Source organism: Dendropsophus ebraccatus, chromosome 8 (assembly GCF_027789765.1).
Source record: "Dendropsophus ebraccatus isolate aDenEbr1 chromosome 8, aDenEbr1.pat, whole genome shotgun sequence".
In the NCBI taxonomy this organism is placed as follows: domain Eukaryota; kingdom Metazoa; phylum Chordata; class Amphibia; order Anura; family Hylidae; genus Dendropsophus; species Dendropsophus ebraccatus.
This window is the reverse complement of record NC_091461.1, coordinates 91,365,403-91,387,098: the sequence shown is the minus strand read 5'-3', so window position 1 is coordinate 91,387,098 and position 21,696 is coordinate 91,365,403. Positions and strand designations below refer to the sequence as shown.

Genomic DNA, 21,696 nt, shown 5'->3' with positions numbered 1-21,696 from the left:
CTTTCTGTGTAAGCTGTACAACGTTTAACAGTTCAATATAAGAAGAAGAAGCCGAGGGCACTCACCCGTTAGTTGTGCTGTTTCTTTATTTCATAATGCAATAAAAACACAGGATTGCACACTGATCAGAGCAACGCGTCTGCTCTGATCAGTGTGCAATCCTGTGTTTTTATTGCACTATGAAATAAAGAAACAGCACAACTAACGGGTGAGTGCCCTCGGCTTCTTCTTCTTATATTGAACTGTTCCAATATCTATTTCTAGAATGTTTTTAAAGCACTCCGAGTCAAGGAGGAAGAGTGGGTTTAGGCTGTAAGTAGGCTTCAATTTTTCCCACTGAGTCTAAAAATGGCACACATGTGACCACGGCATGAGGTACTTCTGCCAGTCCTTGCATCCGCAGGTTGGCATCTCACCACCTAAGTTAACAGTATAAATCAGGTCTTTTTCCAATTCACTTTTTATTTAAAAACCTCATTCTGCTCATCTTTTTCCAAAACGTGTGTCTCATCCAAGCTAGAGAAGTAGCGTTGCATTGTGTGTTTAATAAATTCCTGAGGACGGTTTCTCAAGAACAGTGGCACATTAACTCCATATTTACGGTAATGTCCACAGCTTCTCAAATTCTTTTCCATATACCTAAAACAAAAAAAAGGTACTCTGTTATATTTAAAGATTTTCAGGATGACCTGATGAAGTGGTTTTACCACGAAATGCATTGTCGGATTATGTTCAATAAAGACACCGCTGTATCTTATAATTAAACCCGGATAGAGCATCTTCTTTCCTGAACTTAAGGCGTCTGCCACGATACGTGGGTAAAAGAACTCCATTCTTCTTTACAATATTGAATAAAGTTTTTATGTCATGTATTTTTTTTCACATATAATGGCTAAGTAATGGAGCTGGCTGATAGACTGTTCCATTACTAACCAGGGGCTTACTGTTAGCCTTAAAACAGCTAACACGAACCCACAATAATACCCCAGTATCAACCGCTGCTAGGGGTACCTAGAAGGACTGGGCACAGTCAAGTCCAGAGCATCAAAAATGCTCTGGTACTGGGGTAGCTGCAGGCTGTAATTGTTAGGGTGGGGAGGGCCAGTATCTATGGCTTTTCACATCCTGGCTTTATTAGGTTGCTGTTGCCTTGTTTTGATATGGCTGGTTAAGAAGATGCTAGGGGATCAGATCCCGATACATTTTTTTTTTTTTTTCTTCGAGAAGTGTGGTCCCCCAGCATCTCGATAACCAGCCAGATACAAATAAGGAAACAGTAACCTAATGAAGGCAGTATGGGAATAGCCATATATGCTGGCTAACAATACCAGCTCACTGCTGCCCCAGAGTCATTTTTGACGCTCTGGGACGGACAATATCCAGCTCTTGGCGGTACTCCTGAAAACAAATGGCACAAGGGTAATAGTTGGGTTTATTGTTAGCTTTTTAGGGTTAACAATGTACATAGTAATGGAACCGTCTATCAGACAGCTCCACTAATAAACCTGTATATGTGAAAAAGAACACAAGACACCAAAAAGCACAAGACACAATTTCACAGAGAAAATGATATTCTCACAAATTTAAGGTTTATTGAAGAAGAGAAGATGGTTTCAGATAGCATAACATGTCAGTAGAAGATGTCATATTGCCACTTGAAGACAATGTGTTCAACTGTTCACAAAATGAATAACTTCATATATATTTGGTTTATGTTAGTTCTAGGAGAGATTGATAGTGGCTATGACAACGCATTGTCACCTTCTTTTTTTTTTTTTTTATATATAATTATAATTATTATTATTATTTTATTTTATTGAAAACAGCAATATTACAATATAACAAAATGAGAACATAACTGAGGTAATGGAAAAAGAAGAGGAAGAAGAGGAATGAGGGGATGGGTTAAAGGAATGTGGTAGGGAAGGGTAGGGTACGGCTGAGCATCTCAATCCATAGAAGTATTGCTATTATGCAGTCGAGTGAGGATATGTTGGGACCGAAGTCATTTTATTTATAAAGTCTTTATTGTTATTCTTGTTGTTGCTTACCTGCATGTTCCATATGTTGGCGACACGGGTGCACCTCCGTAACCTTGCATACAGTGTAAATTTGGGTGTATGGGTATTTGGAAGGCCAGATGAAAAAGAGAAATGTATGAGGAAAATGTTAAAGTCATTTTCCATCTAGTCAGTTGTGGAGTTGTTGATGATGTCTTTCATGAGTTGATTGTTCTCTTTTAGCGGGGCTGTCGTGGACCAGACAGCCCATCTATTCGCATGTTTTTGTCTAGATTTTGTGTCGTCAGAAATTAATTCCTCAAGTCTAGCGTATGTGTCAATTTCCTCCATCCACTCTTGTAACGTCGGGGAAGATGGGGACCTCCATTTTTTAGCTATCATTGCTTTTGCTGCAGTCAGTAGGAAGCCTATTATGGAGTTTTTATAATTGTGTTGAGGAAAAGGCAACATCATAAGTAGGGCTTGTTGAGGGCTATCATGTATTTTTTGTTCCATTATTTGGTTGCAGATACCAACTACATGGGTCCAGAAAGAAAGGATTCGTGGACAGTTCCACCAAATATGTAACATTGTGCCTCCTGATTCCCCACATCTCCAACAGGCATCATCTCTATCAGGGTACATGAGTTTCAGTTTAGCTGGGACCATGTACCATCTAGACAGAACTTTATAATTTTTCTCCTGTAAACTGCATGATACCGAGGTTTTGTGCGTTAGATAAAATGCAGTTTCAATCTCTTCTTTAGTAAAGGACGTGTTCATCTCTTGTTCCCAGCTTTTTATAAAGTCCGGGGGAGATTCTTCTACGTCAGCTGTGAGTAAATTATAAATTGTCGATACCGGCTTCGGAATGGGAGAATCAGAGGCGCAGAGTCTTTCGAAAGGCATCAATTTTCTGTTCAGTTTTAGGTTTGTGATTTGTCTGTCGATGAATGATTGCAATAGAGAGTATTGGGTTTCTATTAATTTAGTGTCTCCTGTCTCTCTATTTTCCTTGTAGGGGAGATCAGCTAATGGTTTTAAGCCATCCTTGTTTAGTAATTCTCGGAAGGTGATACCTGTGTTTGTGGGAATACCTAGAAATGAATCGGTATGTAGCGCCGGTAGGAACCTAGGGTTTTTTCCCAGTGGCATCATAGGTCCGTCAGGACTGAATAAGTCCGTGGGTGTCTGAGAATGAGAATTTGCTAGTGCAAGTATTGTCGCGCTAATTGGGGATTGTGGGAGAGAAGGGATACTTTTCAGTAAGTTTTTAGGTGTCCAAAGGATGGCTGCAGTGTCAAAACCAGTAGTCGTGTTTTCTAGTTTTACCCATAACTTCTTATTTTTATAATGGAAGCATTCTAGGACCCTGTTTAAGACTGCTGCTTGGTGATATAATTTACAACTAGGGAGAGCAAGACCTCCCTCTAGTTTGGGTCACATTAGAGTTTTTGTGTTCAGTCTGGCTGGTTTGTTTAGCCAAATAAATTTAGTCAATGGGGCGTTCATCCTGGCCAGAAAGGTGTGCGTAAGCACTGCTGGGACAGCCTGAAATAGATATAATAGTCTTGGTATGACGTTCATCTTCAGTGTTTGCTTCAGTGTAGCCTCCATGAATCTCCAGTCAACCCGGTCGAAGGCCTTCTCTGAGCTTTTTTGAGATGTGGGCATAGTTAGCCAAGGAAAACGCTCTCAGGGTGTTGTCCTTAGCTTCCCTGTTTGGGATAAATCCGACCTGGTCTGGGTTGACCAGAGACTCAAGGAGTAAAGCTAATCTATTTGCAATTATCTTGGCGAAAATTTTAGTGTCTATGTTTAGAAGGGAGATGGGCCTGTAATTACTGCAGATATTTTGATCTCTCCCTTCCTTTGGAATCACCGTTATGAAGGCGTCTAAGAAAGATGAGGGGAATTTTTGTGTGTCTGAAATGGCATTGAACGAATTTAAGAGGTGTGGGGTAAGGGTGTCTGCAAATTGTTTGTAGAATTTACCTGTAAAGCCATCTGGGCCTGGGCTCTTGCCTGGGGGGAGGTTTTTTATGACTTCTTTTATTTCTTCCATAGTGACGTTTTCCTCTAGCTTTGATTTAATCTCAGGGTAATGGTAGGTAGACTGGTTCTGTTTATGTATTGAAAGAGGGAGTCGTTGGCTGGGGGAGGGGGGTTTACTTGATCGGAAGGTGGTAATTGATATAAGGTATTGTAATATGACCTAAAAGTCTCAGCTATCACTTCTGTGTTGTGGGAAATGTTTCCTTGGGGAGTTTTTATGGATGGTATGGTATTTGATGTTCTCTTATTTTTAAGAGCTGTGGCGAGAAACCTACTCGGTTTGTTATACCAGGAGTAGAAGTTTTTGTTGCAGATTTGCACTACTTTTTTATATTTTTCGTGCAAAATGTCTTTTACTCTACTTCTGGCTATGTTGAGCTCTACTAAGGTACTTTCCAGTGTGGATATTTTATGTGTTGTTTCTAAATCCTGAATTTTAGCGAGAAGGTTATTGAGTGATTTGATGTTTTCTCTTTTTATTCTGGCCCCTTGAGAAATGAGTGTGCCTCTGATGGTAGCTTTCAGAGCTTCCCATTTGACTGGTGCTCGTGGGTTTGTTTGAAAATGTCAAATGTTTCTTTTAAGGCCGCGTTGCATACTATGTCATCTATAAGTGACTCGTTTAGTTTCCATGTGAATGACGTTTTCACTTTAGGGAGGAATGTAAAGGTTGAGAATACTGGGGCATGGTCTGTGAGTACTATGTTTCCTATATAGGAATCCTTGAGAAAGCTCAAGGCTGTGTGTGAGGCAATAACAAAATCAATTCTGCTGTATGAGTTGTTAGGTGCAGAGTAATAGGTATAGTCTTTGGTTGTGGGATTGCTTATCCTCCATGTGTCAAAAAGCTTCAGATCCCTTAAGGTTTTGTGAAGCACTCTGATTTTTTTGTAGGCGATGTACGATTTCCCAGAAGAAGTGTCGATTATCGGGTTCAGGGGCGTATTAAGGTCCCCTCCAATTACAATAATGGCCCCCTTCGCAAATGAGTGAAGGTCTTTTAGGGTTTCTGTAATGAAAGCTATTTGATCGCTATTGGGGGCGTAGATATTAGCTATTGTGATGTTCTCTTCTGCAATCGAGCAATTTAGGAATAAGAATCTGCCTTTTGGATCAATTTTTTTATCAATTATGTTGATTGGGAGTGTTTTATGTATTCCTATCGATACCCCTTTTATTTTTTTTTCCGGTGAAGTGGAGTGGAACCAGGTATTATAGTATCTATTGTTTGTTAAATTTGGTGTTTTGTCATGTTTGAAATGTGTTTCCTGAAGTAGTATGATTTTGGCTTTCTTTTTGTGTAAAGAGTGCAGTATGTTAGAACGCTTTTCTGCAATATTAAATCCGTTAACATTTAATGTGCAGAAAATTACGTCTGTCATGATGTGTGGCGTTAGTACTTACTGCTAGTTGTGTGTGTTTGTAGATCTTTCCAGTATCTAGTTGTGTCCCACGTGGATGTTTCCAGGTAGAAGGACGAAGATTGAGGTAGGAGGTGTTCCCGTGGCGCCAACTTCTATGATATGTCAGCCGTAGGAGGGGGAAGGAGCTAGAAGGGGAAGGGGGGAGAAGGAAGGATAAAAGAAAACAGAAAAAAATTAGTTACAGTGTTAACACAAACCTAAAAAACGAACCTAGATATAAAGAAAGAAGCGTATACCATACGCTCTTGGACTACGTGTGAATAAATCACTTAATCTTGATTAACAAGAAACCTATTCGGTGGGTGGAATGAAACGCTAACGGATAGGATACACTCTAGTATATGCGTAATTGTCTATTCGTCTAGGCCATGACATTCTGAATTACACTCAATGAGAGGGACGTAATACTGTTATAAAGAAAAAGCAGAGGGTCTTTTATTTATGTTGTATCATGGAAGGATAGATTATTAGTGCGAACTGCTGGGTGTTTAGTTAATGGGTTATTGAATGGAAGATATGTGTATTAGTGGGCTGATTATAATCACCTTAATTTCGCAGTATCTAGTCACAACCCTGTAACTTGGTTGGCACCTCTAGAAGGATGTTAAACTAGTGGAGTGGTTGATGCAGTAATTCGCTTTTAGTTACTTAGCGCTAAGAAAGGGGTAAGTAGGTGTTGAAAATTATGATCAAAGCTTAGTTGAGCTATAACATTCAGATATTGTAGTCAGACCCTCGTCTATGGCAGGTGATTAAACTAGTTAATCTGAGTTCTAGTAATGAGCTATTGATAGTACTTGTTGTAATTAGTGAGGAACATATGTAAGTAAGTTGTATAACCTTGCCCTAACATATTAAAACTATAGCATTGTAATACTGTGGCACAGTTGTCATCTAGAACTGGAAGTTACACCGACTATGTTGGATAACCAGATCTGTTTGATCTGATTAGAGGAAGTGACATAGTGTTCTTAATGAGTTATTTTACACATTATGATAGTCAAGGTTGAGGGTGAGTTATTTAACAGTGGTTATAGCTCAATTATACCATAACATTATAAACTATATTTTAACTACTATCTGTAACTGTAGGTTAAACCTGCTATGGAGAGTAACAGTATCATTCAACTAATAATCAATGACAATGTGTATTAAAACAGAACATTTTAGGGGGAAGTCTATTCACTCGGCTCTCAAATAATCCAAATAGTAACTTCCCATGCGTCAAAAGCTAAATTGTGCTGTTGAGTCATTGGGGAGTCGGGAGTGAAGATAGACATCACATTATATAACCATGCTGCTCAGGGGAAAAAGAAAAGGTCAATCAGAAAATGAAGACAAATGGAACAGTCCTTTTTCCAAGAGATGATGCTTCTTCGCTGCCGACTTCTGTAACTTGTGGATCATTTAGATTTCCTCACTCTCTGTGGCAGTGGTGGTTGAATGCAATCTTCTTTCGTACTGCTTGAAGAGGGTCTGCCAGTGTCCTTGGTGATATATGTCGGTGGAGGAAGAATCATCGTTTGATGGAGTTCACACCATTCAGGGAGGTATAGGTTGCGTAGATTCAAAGTGTCCAGGAAGGCGGGTAAATCAGTTGGATCTTTTAGAACAGCTGTTCCCCCTGGATGTTTTACTGACAGGGAGAATGGAAATCCCCACTTATATTGCAGTTGTCTTTCCTGCAGTTTTTGAGTTAGGGGTTTTAATGTCGCTCTTTGCCTCAGGGTGAGGAGTGAAAGATCCGCGTATAATTGTATTTTGTTGCCGTTACAATCTATATTTCTTAGTGACCTGGCTTTGTTCATGATCTACTCTTTCAGGGTGTAATAGTGCACCCTGCAGATTACATCCCTGGGTCTTTTGTCGTCACCTCTTTTGGGCTTTAGGGCACGGTGCACTCTATCAAGTTCTATATGCGTATTTGGTGCTCTATCCAGGATTTTATTAAATAGGGAGGTCAGTACATCATATAGTTCATTTGTCTTCACTGATTCTGGCAATCCTCTCACCCTAATGTTGTTTCTCCTGCTGCGATTCTCCATATCATCAAGGCGGAGAGTAATCATTTTCTGTGATATTTGGAGAGATTGTGTAGTGACAATCAAGTCATTTATCTGTGATTCTTGCTTAACTCGGGATTTCTCTAGATTTTCTGTCTTTTTTTCCACAACTGTGACTTTTTCTTGGACTACTGAGAGGTCTTTTCTCCACAGGGATTTTAAATCAGTTGCAATGTTCAACATATCTTGTTTTGTGGGGATTAGCGAAAGGAGTGCCTGTAGCTCCGGGTGTCCCTCTAATGCATGTAAGGCTTTTTCATTAGAAGGTGTTTGTTCAGTGTCAGGCTTTAGTGGTACATGTATCACTGAATGCGAGGAGGATGATGATGAGTCGTTTGAGAATTCATCATTTTTAGAGTAAAAAGACTTGTTTATAACTCGCTTTCTTGGTGTTTTTAACAACTTTTTTTTATTGGGGGGTTTGTCATCACTGTCAGAATCGTAAGGAGAACTTGAGTTCTCCACATCCTCAGATTCCAGAGAAAGTCTTTTTTGCTGGGTTGGTCTGGGAGGAGTAGGCAGATTCTGGTATGTGAGCTGTTGATTGCTGACAATGTTAAATTCATTATCATCATCATTACTGCGAGTTAGTGCATGTCTTTTCTGATCTGTGCCAGGAGTGAGCTTTATTATGTGTTCTCTCACATTCTGTTCATGCAGAGGGTCATTAATTGTAATCTCTATAGCTGCAGCCTCTGCAGCTTCCCTTATACAGACTGTGGTGCGGTCTGCCACATCCAAGATGGCCGCCGGCCGGGAGTTTTTCATAGTGCCGGTATAAGTGTCCCCCTGCAAGCCTGACACGTGCTGGTGGGCTGTAGAGCTTAGTCGGGACTTTGTGGTGTCCCTACTCACGTTTGCCGTCCCTTTCTGTGTCTCCTTCTTGGAGTTCGGGTCACTTCCGGGTGCCTCTCTGCTCTGCTCCGGTTCCAATATGGCCGCTGTGACTGCAGCTGTGGAGCCGCGGCTGATTACCGGCCCCGTGTCTCTCGGCTGTAGCGGGGATTCCTTCACCGCTGCTCTTATCTGCGTCCTGGGGGTTTCCTCTCTCTTCTCCCTCTTTTTCTGCGCTTGTGGACCCGACATATCGGCGCTATGTCCCTGATTGCTGCGGCCTCTGACTGAGAGAAGCTTACATGGGTCTCTCCATTAGCGCCGCAAGCCACGCCCCCCGAGAAAATGATATTCTATGTAGCTGACAGAATCTAACAAAACAGGGACCATGAAAAAGTAGAGAGAATACTTAACTGTCCTAATGGGAGTTCTCTTCTCTCCTGCCATCAGCTGTGAATGACTAGGGCTTCATGCCTGTGCTGTAGTCAAGCAACAGACATTGCAGACCCTGGAGGTCCAACTTCACACGTGCAAAGGAAGGTCCTCAATGCATCCACAGCTATCGGTGCCAGGACAGGGAAGTATTTACTCACTCACAGTTTAGCTGATTTATTGTGGTTTATTTTGGGTTCAATTCAGACAAACTCAAATTTTGATTTGTCAGGTTTGGCCAAAACAGATTGCAAACATTTGAAAAGTTGATTCATCTCTAGTTAAAATAAATGAAAGATACTGTGTCAAGCTCTTTTTCTTCAACACTGCTCTCGTTCACAGTACATGTAGTGCCACTTGCACTAATGTGATCAGCGCTCTTGACGTTTTCAGAGATGGCAGCAACAGCTTGAGAGATAAATATAAGTGAAAAAAATATATAACAATTCTAGTAATTTAAAAGTGTATCTGTCGTCAGAAACATGTCAAAAGTTTATAACACACAAAAACCTGATCATCACTTCCAATGGCATACAAACTCAGGTGCAAGTTGGGTTGGTCAGTATTCACACACATACTAAACTAAGGCCAACAGCACAACTGAAAAACCAAGGCTTCTACATGACACTATTCACACACGCTTACCGCTATGCTGGCCAAGATGAAAATAAGCTCTTGGCACATAGTTTGTTCAAAGTATGCCTCCTTTCCGCTACGTAGAAGCGGCTTCTTGTAGGATAGGTCCCTAAGTCTCACCTTTTCTGGGCATCCATGCGTACACGCAGGCACACAAGGTGGGTTGAGACCTGACCATGCATCACTTAAAAGACACCGAGCAGATAGGAGGGTGCAAGTATCAGAAGGGACGGCAGCTTCTACGCAGCGGATAGGAGGCATACTTTGATCAAACTATGTGCCAAGAGCTTCTTTTCATCTTTGCCACCATAGCAGTAGCAGCCGTGTGTGAATGATGTCATGTAGAAGCCTTGGTTTTTCAGTTGTGCTGCTGGATTGAGTTTAGTATGTCAAAAGTTTATACCACTGGCAGTCCGAGTGTTCAGACAGCCAGTGATAAGGAGAACGAGTGGAGAGAAGCGCAGCTTAGTTTACGATCTCTCTCCTCTCCCGGGTCAGACTTTAACACTCCCATAGAAGTCTACGGGAGTTCTTGCGCTATGCCACCACTTTTCTCAGCTCATTCTCCTCATCGCTGGCGGTCTGACCACTGACCGCCAGCAATATAAACTGCTGGGCGTGAGTCTGTTCCATAGCAAAAGTGATTGCCCAACATGGAGGGAATGTCCTAACACAGGGCGGAAGAACTGGAAACATTATGAATGACCGTTACCCTTTAAGACAAATGAGATAATACCGCAGACTTCCTTAAGCATTATAAATAAATCCACTCAAAATCCACAAAAAATTCAAAATTACTAACCTGGTAATTTCTTTTCTTTGAGCCCATGACGGCACCCCTGGAGAGGACCACCTCCTACTCCCATAGGACAGGAAACAGGATACAGGAAATCCCTGGATCATATAAAGAAGTAAACTCCCCTCCATCGCCAGTCTTTACCAAGGACCTAGGAGCGAAGCTCACAAGACACACAAAAAGAAAAATATATACAAAAAATCTCCCCTTTTTTTTTTTTTTTTTTTTTTTTGTGTTTATAAAGAAGTTTACTTTTTCTATATCTATGTAATAAAATTATCACTACTATTATTATCCCTTTTTCTTTCTTTTTTTTTTTTTTTTTTTTTTGGGTGGGGTTTTGGCGGGGTGCCGTCATGGGCTCAAAGAAAAGAAATTACCAGGTTAGTAATTTTGAATTTTCTCTTTTCGCCCTACGACGGCACCCCTGGAGAGTAGAATAGGAATATAACCGCCTAGGGAGGGACCACTGCCTGCAAAACACTACGTCCAAATGTTAAGTCTTCGGTGGAAGATAGTTGTAACCTGTAGTGTCTAAAAAATGTATGTGGAGTACTCCATGTGGCTGCCCTGCAGATCTGATCAATGGAAACCGCTGCCCTCTCAGCCCACGAAGTTGCCACAGCTCTAGTGGAATGTGCCCCGAATCCAACTGGTGGTGTCATGTTCTTGACTCTATAGCATTCTCCAACTGCCTGTTTAACCCATCTGGCTATTGTCTGTGTGGAAGCTGACTTGCCCTTGGTCTTACCCTGAAAGGATATAAGCAAGCTGTTACATAATCTCCAACTTTCTGTGACCTTTAGATAATGTAAGATAACTCTTCTAACATCCAGACTATGCAAACTTAATTCTTGATCGTTAGCTGGTGTGTTGTAAAATGATGGTAGTATCACCTCCTGAGATCTGTGGAAGTCCGTAACCACTTTTGGAAGAAAGGCTGTGTCAGGAGATAATACGACTCGGTCCTCTCTAATGGTCATGTAAGGAGTCTGTATAGAGAAGGCTCTAATTTCACTTACTCTACGGGCTGACGTTATTGCCAATAGAAAAGCCAGTTTATGAGACAGGAATTTAATACTGCAGTCTGCTAAAGGCTCAAAGGGATTAGCGGTAAGTCCGTTCAAGACAAGGTTCAGATCCCAAGGCGGAACCCTAGACCTGATCGTGGGACACAATCTGGAGGTTGCCTTTACAAATCTTTTAATCCACTGATGTTCAGCTAGTTTATAGTCATAGAGTGCACTGAGGGCGGAGATCTGTACCTTGATGGTGCTAGGCCTGAGGTGCTTGTTTAGACCCTCTTGTAAGAATTGTAAGATTAAAGGAATGTCAGGAGGAGCTAGGACATTAACAGGTTTATTTACAAATTTACAAAATGCTATCCATGTACGTAGATATATAGTAGAGGTAACTTTCTTTCTACTGGCTAGCAACGTGGTGATTACTTCGGATGAAAGGCCTCTGTCTATCAACAATTGCCTCTCAACAGCCATGCCGTCAGGTGAAGGTTTTGAACCTGAGGGTGAAATACTGGGCCCTGGGCGAGGAGATCTGCCCTGTCCGGAAGAATCCATGGGTCTGTCAGCGACATCTTCCTGAGCCAAGTAAACCACACCCTTCTTGGCCAAAAGGGCGCTATTAGAATTATGTGGGCCCTGTCCTGCCTGATCTTTCTGACTACTCTCGGGATTAGTCTGATGGGTGGGAATGCGTACAGTAGGCCTTTGTCCCAAGGCTGGGCTATTGCATCCAGAGCCCTGGGCTTGTCTGCAGGACATAGGGAAAAGAACTCTTGGGTCTTTCTGTTCTTCCGCGATGCGAAGAGGTCTATCTCCGGTGATCCCCACATTCTGCATATCTGTAGAAATACCTCCTGGCAAAGCTCCCAATCCCCCTGGTTTAGGGAGTGTCTGCTTAGAAAATCTGCCTTCACATTGTCTACCCCCTTCAGGTGAAGTGCCGAGAGGGACAGACAATGTGACTGTACTAGCCTGAACATGAAGTGGGCAACTCTCATAAGTTGTACTGATCTTGTGCCTCCTTGGTGGTTGATGTACGCCACTGCCGATCTGTTGTCTGTTAGTATTCTCACGTTTCTGTCTTTTATTAACGGAAGAGCCTGGGACAAGGAGAAGAATATTGCTCTCATTTCTCTCACGTTTTGTGGGTCCCTGGCCTCCTCTGGGGACCACAGGCCCTGAAATACTTGTGTGTCTGTATGGGCTCCCCACCCCCTGGGACTGGCATCTGTGGTGATGGTCAAAATGTTGTCCAGAATCCAAGGAAGTCCCTTGGATAGATGCTCCCTTTCCTTCCACCAAGAGAGAGATCTGAGAGTCTGTGGAGATAGAGTGAAACAAGAATCAAGAGACTCAGAGGCACCGTCCCATTCACCAAGAATCTGTGATTGTAACACCCTAGAGTGGTACTGTGCCCAGGGAACCGCTGGAATGCAGGAAGTAAATAGACCCAACACCGACATAGCCTTCCTAAATGTAGTAATGGGATTATCAAAAAGCTCCTGTGTTCTGGAAAGAATATTTGAAATCTTGTTATCTGGTAAGAAGGATCTCTTCGCTCTCGAATCCAGACATATTCCCAGGAACTGACAAGATTGAGAGGGGATCTTATTGGATTTTTCCTCGTTAATCTCCCAACCTAATTTAGACAGGATGTCTTCTACTATTTTGATCTGGCTCTGAAGAGAGATTACTGAGTCGCCGACCAGTAAAAAATCATCCAAATAAGGAATGATAATTATATCCTTTTCTCTGATATGTGCCATAACCTCTGACATCACTTTAGTGAAAACTCTAGGTGCCTGTGAAATGCCAAAAGGTAAGGCCTGGTACTGGAAATGACAAACTGAATCGTTAAGTTTGACTGCTACCCTCAGGAATCTTTGATGGTCCTGGTGGATGGGGACGTGATAGTATGCATCCCTTAAATCTAAGGTGGCCATAAAACAATCCTGTGAAAGATTCAAAATGGCTGAAGAAACTGACACCATTTTAAACCTTTCGTAGGCTAAAACCCTGTTAAGAGGTTTAAGATTGATAATGGTTCTAAAAGAACCATTGGGTTTCCTTACCAAAAACAGAGTAGAGTAAAAACCCTCACCACACTCTGTCTCCGGAACGGGAACCAAAACCTTCTTCCTGAGTAAGGACTGTACTTCCGTAGAAAGTGCTGTCTGTTTTATGGGATCGGATGATAAATCCGTAATGACGAATCTTTCCCCTGGGGAGGACACAAAAGAAATCTTTAAACCGTGCTTTATTGTATCCAATACAAAGGAACTATTGGAAATACCACACCACTGTGACCAAAAAAGAGAAAGGCGACCTCCCACAGGGACCTGGCGTCATTGAGCAGGTTTTTTGGTATTGTCAGAACCCTTAAAGAGGAACCCCTTGGATTTCTTGGTGGGCCTCCATTCCTTCCTATTTGTATTAGGATTAGTATTCGTGTTAGGGGCTCTATGTGTGTTCCTACCTTTTCCCCTAAAAGGACGGCTAGATTGCTGCGGGATCAGAGGGAACCCCTTTTTTCTATCCGAAGCCTTCTCCAGAATGCTATCTAAGGCTGGACCGAAAAGCAGGTTGCCTTCACAAGGGACTCCACATAATTTAGATTTAGAGGTGACGTCCCCCTTCCATTCTTTAAGCCACATGGATCTGCGCGCAGAGTTTGAAAGTGCTGCTGAACGAGCGGAGAGTCTAAGAGCATCCGCTGAAGCATCTGATATAAATGAGACAGCATTCTCTAAGGTCTCAAAGGGTTTGAGGAGCTCCTCCGCAGGAGTCCCCTTACTAATCATGTCTTTAAGTTCAGACATCCATACCCCTAGAGATCTAGAGACTGAGGTTGCTGCCACTAGAGGTTTAAACAAGGCAGTGGATGCTTCCCAGTCCTTCTTTAAATAAATCTCTGCACGTTTGTCCATAGGGTCTTTAAGAGTTGCACAGTCCTCAAAAGGTAGCGCATTAAGTTTTGTAATCTTGGCTACCGGAGGATCTATCTTTGGAGCAAAGCCCCAGGAGTTCGACTCCTCATGGTCAAATGGGTACTTCCTTTTGAACTGAAAAATAATTGAAAAATTAGTTGTTTAGTTATATATACTCTTCTATATCTTTACCTGTTTATCCAAGAAAACAGAAAAAAACACTCACAGCAGCTGGAACAAAAAATTTTCTATCCGGATTGGACCATTCGTGCTTAATCAAGGCCTTAATGTTTTGGTGAATGGGAAAGACCAATCGTTTCTTAGGTGCTAGCCCTCCAAACATACGGTCCTGTATAGTATTAGTTTCTGGAACCTCTTCTATACCCATAGTCTCCCTTACTGCTTTAATTAGTGATTCTATATAGTCAGCAGAAGGTAATGGTGTAGCCACTTCTTCCTCCAGACTCTCTACGTTAGATGGGCCTGCTTCTGGTTCGTCTATACCCAGCGATAGGTCCTCATCGTCCCCCAAGGTAGATGGAGGCTGACTGTGAACAGACTGCTCCACCTCAATAGTAGGGGGTATTGGGGTAGCCAAAGGTAACTGAGACAGAGGTGCTGGCGCCAGCTCTGGAGGAGAAGCTGTGGTAGTGGCCGGAGCCTGAGAGGGCATAGAGGCCTGAAACCAAAAAAATAAATGTACAAAAGAAACATTTTTTTTTTTTTTTTTTTTTTTGAAAAGGCAAAGAAAAAATTCTACCTACCCTAATTTCCTTCTTTATCATGTTCTTCATGTTACGCATAAAAGAGGGTCCCTGCTCCTCTAGGACTCTATTCATACAGCTACCGCACAGCACTTTAGTGTAAGAGCTACTTAATCTTTTCCTACAAACGGGGCAATCTCTGCTCTTAGCATGACTCTTTTTAGTAGTACCCTCCTAAAAATGAGAAACATGGCAAACTTAGACAAAGGAAGAAGGAAATTCTGCTGGGGAAAATCCCCTCTTACCCACTCCATACCACAGGGGCTTGAATCCTGGCTGGAGTAGATTCTGATAATTCAGCGCTTTCAGCCTCCATAATGGACAATTGAGGTCTTGGAGGTGTAAAAGACTCTCTGCAGCCGTTGTCAGGAACAGTAGAGAAGACACCAGGCAGCAGAAACAAATTACCGCTAGAGCACACAGAAACTGAGCACTCACCTGGCGTCCTTCTCAGCAGCTCTTTTGAATTTGGCGCCGAGAGTCACATGACCGGCTGGCTCCGCCCCCCTCGCCGCGCTGAGACGACGTCACCCTCCCGGCGCTCCACCTGAGGCAGGCCGTAGGCCCCGGAAGTTGCCGAACACGGCCAGCAGAGCAACCCCCTCCCAGCATCATCCAGCAGCCATGCCGCAGGGCGCGCGAACGCAGCGCTACGGATCGGGGCACCGGACCACGCCGAGGAGGGCCAGGGGAGCTCCGGGGACCCATATCTGGAGGTGTCGGGGGAGGAGGCCAGACTTGGAGGCTGCTCCCCACTCGGAGCCTGACGCCGCCGGGAAGCCGGTAGGATATTACCCGGTAACCCCCAGTCATTTCTTTCCATCCAGGGAAGGGAAAAGCCCTTCCAGCTCCTGCTCCCATGGGGACAGGAAACAGAAACTGGCGATGGAGGGGAGTTTACTTCTTTATATGATCCAGGGATTTCCTGTATCCTGTTTCCTGTCCTATGGGAGTAGGAGGTGGTCCTCTCCAGGGGTGCCGTCATAGGGCGAAAAGAGAAATAACTTTGTTCAATAACTGAAGTACAACTAGCCCAGCCAGCTTGCTCAGGCTACACTTAAATAATTAAAAATATAAATAGTAAAGGTCACGCCTGTTCTTCTAACTGAACAGCTCATCCCAACCAGGCCAAGACCGTCCTACGGAACCGGCCCCACCCCACCGACCGCTAGTTCAATCATTGCTTGCAGGTTAAGAATAAAGATGTCAAGTCCCACATCAGAAAGGTGGACCCAATCGCCAGGTACAGCCCGGCCACACCACCCTCCAGGTCCACATGATGGAAGGAAAAACCGCCCAGGGAAGGCAAAAACTTGGACATCACCCGATTGATACGCTTGCGTTTACGATCACAATACTTGAGATCTGTCGAACGCAACCATACCAAACGAGGAACAATTTCCGAAAAAATCAGCCGAGCCCCCGGAAACATACCCTGAATGGTGACAAAAGTACGCTTCATCAAAAACAATAAGTCGACAGTTCCCATCTTACCAACATCGTTGCCACCCAAGTGGATGATGATGACGTCTGGCTCCGAGGATTGCACAGACAGGAGAAGCAGCTGGTTGATAAGACCATCCCGATACCGAGCCAATAAACGGAAGCCGACTCAGGAGGAAGAGACAAATTGGAGGTATAACAGCGCCCGGCAGCTCTGTGTTCAGCTCGACAGACAAAGGAGTGACCAACAATCCAAATGATAAGACCTGCAATGAAACTGAGTCATTAATATAACATAAGAGCAGGACGAACATAGCGCTTATAACACTGAGAATCCCATCTCCCCAGGCGCCTGATGGCAGTTTCAGATAAGCCCAGAGAAAACGTACTAGTCGCTGCGCCAATTCGGAAAGAGTGCGAAGAAAAACACGCCTCCTCCAGCCCCAGAGCCAGCACCGAAGAACAGCCCGAAACTGAAACTGGGTCAGAGGACCCGAGTCAGCATGAACAAGCAACTGCACAGCGCCAGGACGCAAGGCCATGTATCGAGTAGCAAAAGCCACAGGACACAGAGCCCTACCTTGCAAAGCGCCTACCCGCAACCACCTGCCCCGTCCCACCTGGTCCATTTTTGAGCGTGGGACAAAGATGCACAGATAACGTGGCTTAATAGTCACATGCTGCAATAATAAACCACCATCAGCAAAACGACTACGCGGCAGCAATTCCCCTATACGCAGCGCACCAAAGAACATGAGGGCAAATGCAAAATTAAATAAAGAGGCCTCAAAAAGAGAAGAACAACAGACATGACATACCATACATAACTTTAGCAACAGTTCGGGGGATACAGGCAGGGCCGGATTAAGGTTGGTGGAGGCCCTGGGCAACAATTTTGTTGCCCCCCCCCCCCCTTTCTTCCCCCACAAATAAACCATACAGCAAGCTATACAGGTGGCTGATTACTGTAGGGGACTTAGCACCTACCCCTCCTCACTCCTGGCTGTATGACTCAGCATCCTCCTCTGTTCTGCATGTGATGGTCACTAGAGGCTGCAGTCCAGAGGAGGATGCCAGGCCCTAGAGACAGGATGGGGGAGGGGTGAGCATCGCGATGTGTTCCCACTTAATTCAATGCGAGAACACAGCACTTCAGCACTTTCTGTGCTCTCTTGCCCACTGTGTCAGCCACCACAGCTAGCATGTGCAGTTGTGAATCGCTGAAGTAACCTGGACTTGCAAGTCTAAGTCCCATCTTCAGTTTCCAACCATGTACACTATCTGAAGCAGTAAAAAGCACCCAGAAAGTACTTAAAGGCTGTGTATAATCTATAGCGGATATGCTACATGTGAATATACCCTAACGATCATGGCATATATAGCTGCACACAGGCTACATGTCATATGCTGCACACAGGCTATATATACACCATATGCTGCACACAGGCTATATACCATACACTGCACACAGGCTATATATCATACACTGCACACAGGCTATATATCATACACTGCACACAGCCTATATACCATACACTGCACACAGGCTATATATATATATGTATATATATATATGCTCTGATATATGCCCCTATAATATATACCCCTGCTCTAATTTATGCCCCATAGTATATGCCCCCTGCTCTGATATATGCCCCTATAGTATATACCCCTGCTCTGATATATGCCCCTATAGTATATATCCCTGCTCTGATATATGCCTCTATAGTATATACCCCTGCTCTGATGTGCCAATACAAAACAAAACCTCATACTCACCTTATCTGGGCAGATGAAAGGTCTTCTCTCTTCTGGCTCTTCTCTGTTCCTTTAGCCTGTCAGCCACTGTGAAAGATCCTCCAGCATGCTCCATGATGTCACATCCCTGCTGGAGAAATCAGATTTCCTTGCTGAGGTCCCAGCTGTCCTCTACTCAGTGAGGGGGAGGGGCAAGGGGGAGTGAGGACCTTGGCAGGAGACAGGCACCGGGAAGCTTGACAGGAAGAATCCATAAAAAGACCCACCAGGGGGGAGTCTGAGCCTGCCGGGAGGGAGATGCTTATACAGGATTAACCCTACACCTTCCTCCCTCCCTGGACAGCATGCAGTGTGGCCAGTGCTGTGTCCAGGTAGGCTTTTTGCGCATGAGACTGGCTCCCAGACACCACTTCCACTACACCCCCGCCAGGAAATGCCCCAAATAACTGACAGACACCCCCTCAGACATTAACTGAAACAGACAGGCCAGAGCAGCCTGCTCGCTGTGCCTGAAAGGGGAAATCCCCCGAGGCACCAAAATAGCATACCACAGCCGCCATGCACACACATATGCTGACCAGGTACCAGGAGCCAAGGACCGCTGCACAAAGTCCAAAATCAAGCCCAGATAAGGTCTCACAGAAATGCCGGACAGCGTTCCCTCTTCAGTTCCGCCTCAGGCGCCAGCTCCTGAAACCTGCCAAACTGAAAGCGAGAAAGCGCGTCAGCTAAACTATTGCGACACCCAGGGATATACTGTACTTTTATCCAAATGTTACAGCGTAAACATAGCAACACCAAATAACGCACTAAACGAATAACATAAGGACATAACAATAACATACCTTCACCTACACAGGAATTGGTTGCAAAAACTTCCTGAACTACAAAGCCACTGATGATGTCATGATCATGTGATCAGTAACAGGCATAGGAGGAGGGTGGAGGCTAGAATGTAGTTACCAGAGGTCTGTCTTGAGGACCTTTGATGACATCATGCCCATGTGACCAGTCTCCTGTGTGGGAGGAGCTATATTCCTCTGCAAGGCTTTCTATGAGGCAGCAGTATAGTGAGTGCAGTGTATATGATCAGCAGGAGGTAAACCACTGTTTTGTGGGGTGAGGGGTGTGTGGGTGCACTGTTATGCGATGTTCTGCAGGGTCAGGGGTGTGACCCTGGGCTAGGGAGCTGGAGAAGCTAAAGGACCTTTGATGACATCATGATCATGTGATCAGTTACATGGAAAGGAGGAGTCAGGTTGGAGGCTGTACTGCTGGAGAAGTTACAAGGACCTTTGATGACATCATGATCATGTGATCGGCTGGGGGCTGTACTGCTGAAGACGTTACAAGGTTGAGAGTGTAGAGCAGGCTAGAATGGAGTGGGTAAAAGGAGTGTCTTCAAAATTTCAGTTTACATAAGTACAACTATTGCCAAGCATCACATTTCTTTTCTGTTGTTATTATAAGTATTAAAATAAACTAGTGGTTTAAGTTGAAATGGGCGCCGTTGACATTTCAAAAGTTTAGATCACTAGCAGTCCGGACGTTCAGACCGCCAGCGAGGATAGAAGCGCGGCTTAGTGCACCTCCAATCCACTCAAGCAACTGACAGCCACTCCCTCATCACTCACATTGATCCACACTTTTGATATGTCGAACTGTTTTGGAACAACAGGTACACCGACACTTGAGGATGCAGTGGGGGATCAAAACTGACTGACACCAGCATTTGGGCATCCATGACTCGTGACGTGATTACCCCAATGAAGTATTTGAGTTATGGATATCCCTGCAGCCATTCTCTTTCCATTCTGCACCTCTAAGATTTATTCCTTGGAGCAAAAAGCATTGGCAATGAAATTGAATGGATGGAGGTGTGTGTGTGACTTAGATACTTTAGCATCCCACTTTGACAGGGAAATCGCATATCAAGTGCTGGTGTATAGGAGGCCTTACATGACTTACACCACATTTGCACTTCACTTGAGAAGCATGGCTTACATCTGCTTTAAGATGGGAGTATTAAGGAAACTATTATACAGGGCTCCTGACTTGCTGAACAGTCTTTGTCTGATCATTGAGAGCCCTGCCGTTCCGGAGATACTGGCATCAGTATCTCACCGGCTATGAGTGCACTTTAGTGCGCCTGCGCGGCCATATACCATTAAAGGGGAACTCCGGATAAGAAAAACTTGTTTTCTATTAAAAGTACATTAAAAGTTATATAAATGTGTCTATACAATGCATTACCGTATCTGTGCGGTTCTGCCACACTGGTAGCTGATAGAAATCCAGGAAGTGAAAAACTTCCTGTTTCAACTTTCGCTGATTGTGCAAAAGTCTACTGAGAAATTAGGGCTGTGTTCACACATGTTGGAGTGTCATTGCAGTACTGCAGTATCTGCACAAAAATGATGCAGTAACACAAATAGAAAATGCTAAACAGCAGAGAGGATAAGAGTCGGCACTGCCAATCCCACCTGCACAAAAAACAAGGCATAAACATTATATCCCATGTAAGATAGTATCGAATAAAGTCCTTTTTGTGGGAATCAACATCAACGATAAAAGATGCTTGATCATAATATGTGTGTGGAAAGGGGAAAAAAATTATTTAAAAAGTTCTTTGCTTTATTCCAATATCAGTGTTACAGGCAGAGAATACAGCCTGCTGTGCGGGTGGGACCACAATAAAAATGATAAAGTACTGCAAATAATTCAGTAACACAATGAAACTGCAATGTGTGAACACAGCCTAGATGTTCTGCAACAGCTTTGGGCGGGGAATAGGTAGGGTGGGGGACTGTGATGGAACAGCTGAGGGAAAACAATGCATTCTGGAACCTGTAGTACTGAGTACATCTGATCAACCAGGAACTACAGAAGCACAAAACAGAACAACCCCCCCCCCCCCCCCCAAAAAAAAAATTGGATTTTTGGTAGTTTCAAAACTGGGATAGATAGGTAAGTAATGCTTTATGCTTCTGCAAAAGTTTCATTTTTTTTTTACCTCTACCCGGAGTTCCCCTTTAAGCTCTATGGTGTTTCTGAGCTTGGCGCTTGGCAATTTTCAGAAACGCTATACAGATTAATTTATTCATAACATAGGGTTGCACTCTGCATGTACACAAAGTGTTACCATTCATGCACGTCATTACAGCGAATCTAAAAACAGGAACAGGGCTTACATTATGCACACTGACCTGCCTATAGAGGGTCTACTCTAGGAGCGGTGTTCACACTGTGCGGCTTAGTTACTTCATATATGACAGGACTGGGCATCCTATTGCATTAATATATAACTCAGCCGCCAAACGCTCCAATGTGGATTATGTGTTATCACACTCCACCATCTATCCTCCACACCTCATCATGATTGTTAATACACATATATTACATGGTCACGCTTAGTGAACTTATTTCTTGCAATGTGAATTAGCCGTAGTGCTAACCGAGCAGTGCTCAAGCAGGATCACATTACTGATTGCACGCACCCATCCCACCTGCATACATGTGCACTGGGAGACACCCTATTGGCC

General features: G+C 43.7%; 1 long non-coding RNA gene across 4 annotated transcripts; it reads right to left on the bottom strand.

The window, feature by feature from the left end:
• Nucleotides 1–223: 223 nt before the first annotated feature.
• LOC138799617 (uncharacterized) lies at nt 224–18,855 on the bottom strand. Of its 4 annotated transcripts, XR_011364281.1 has the most exons (5): nt 18,703–18,855; nt 18,176–18,284; nt 16,448–16,662; nt 9,110–9,216; nt 224–639 (listed from the first exon to the last, which is right to left on the bottom strand). It is a non-coding gene; the product is annotated as an uncharacterized lncRNA (long non-coding RNA). The 4 variants fall into 4 exon arrangements; XR_011364280.1 differs by lacking the exon at nt 9,110–9,216; XR_011364282.1 differs by lacking the exon at nt 9,110–9,216 and having other exon boundaries at nt 18,733–18,855.
• Nucleotides 18,856–21,696: the final 2,841 nt, after the last annotated feature.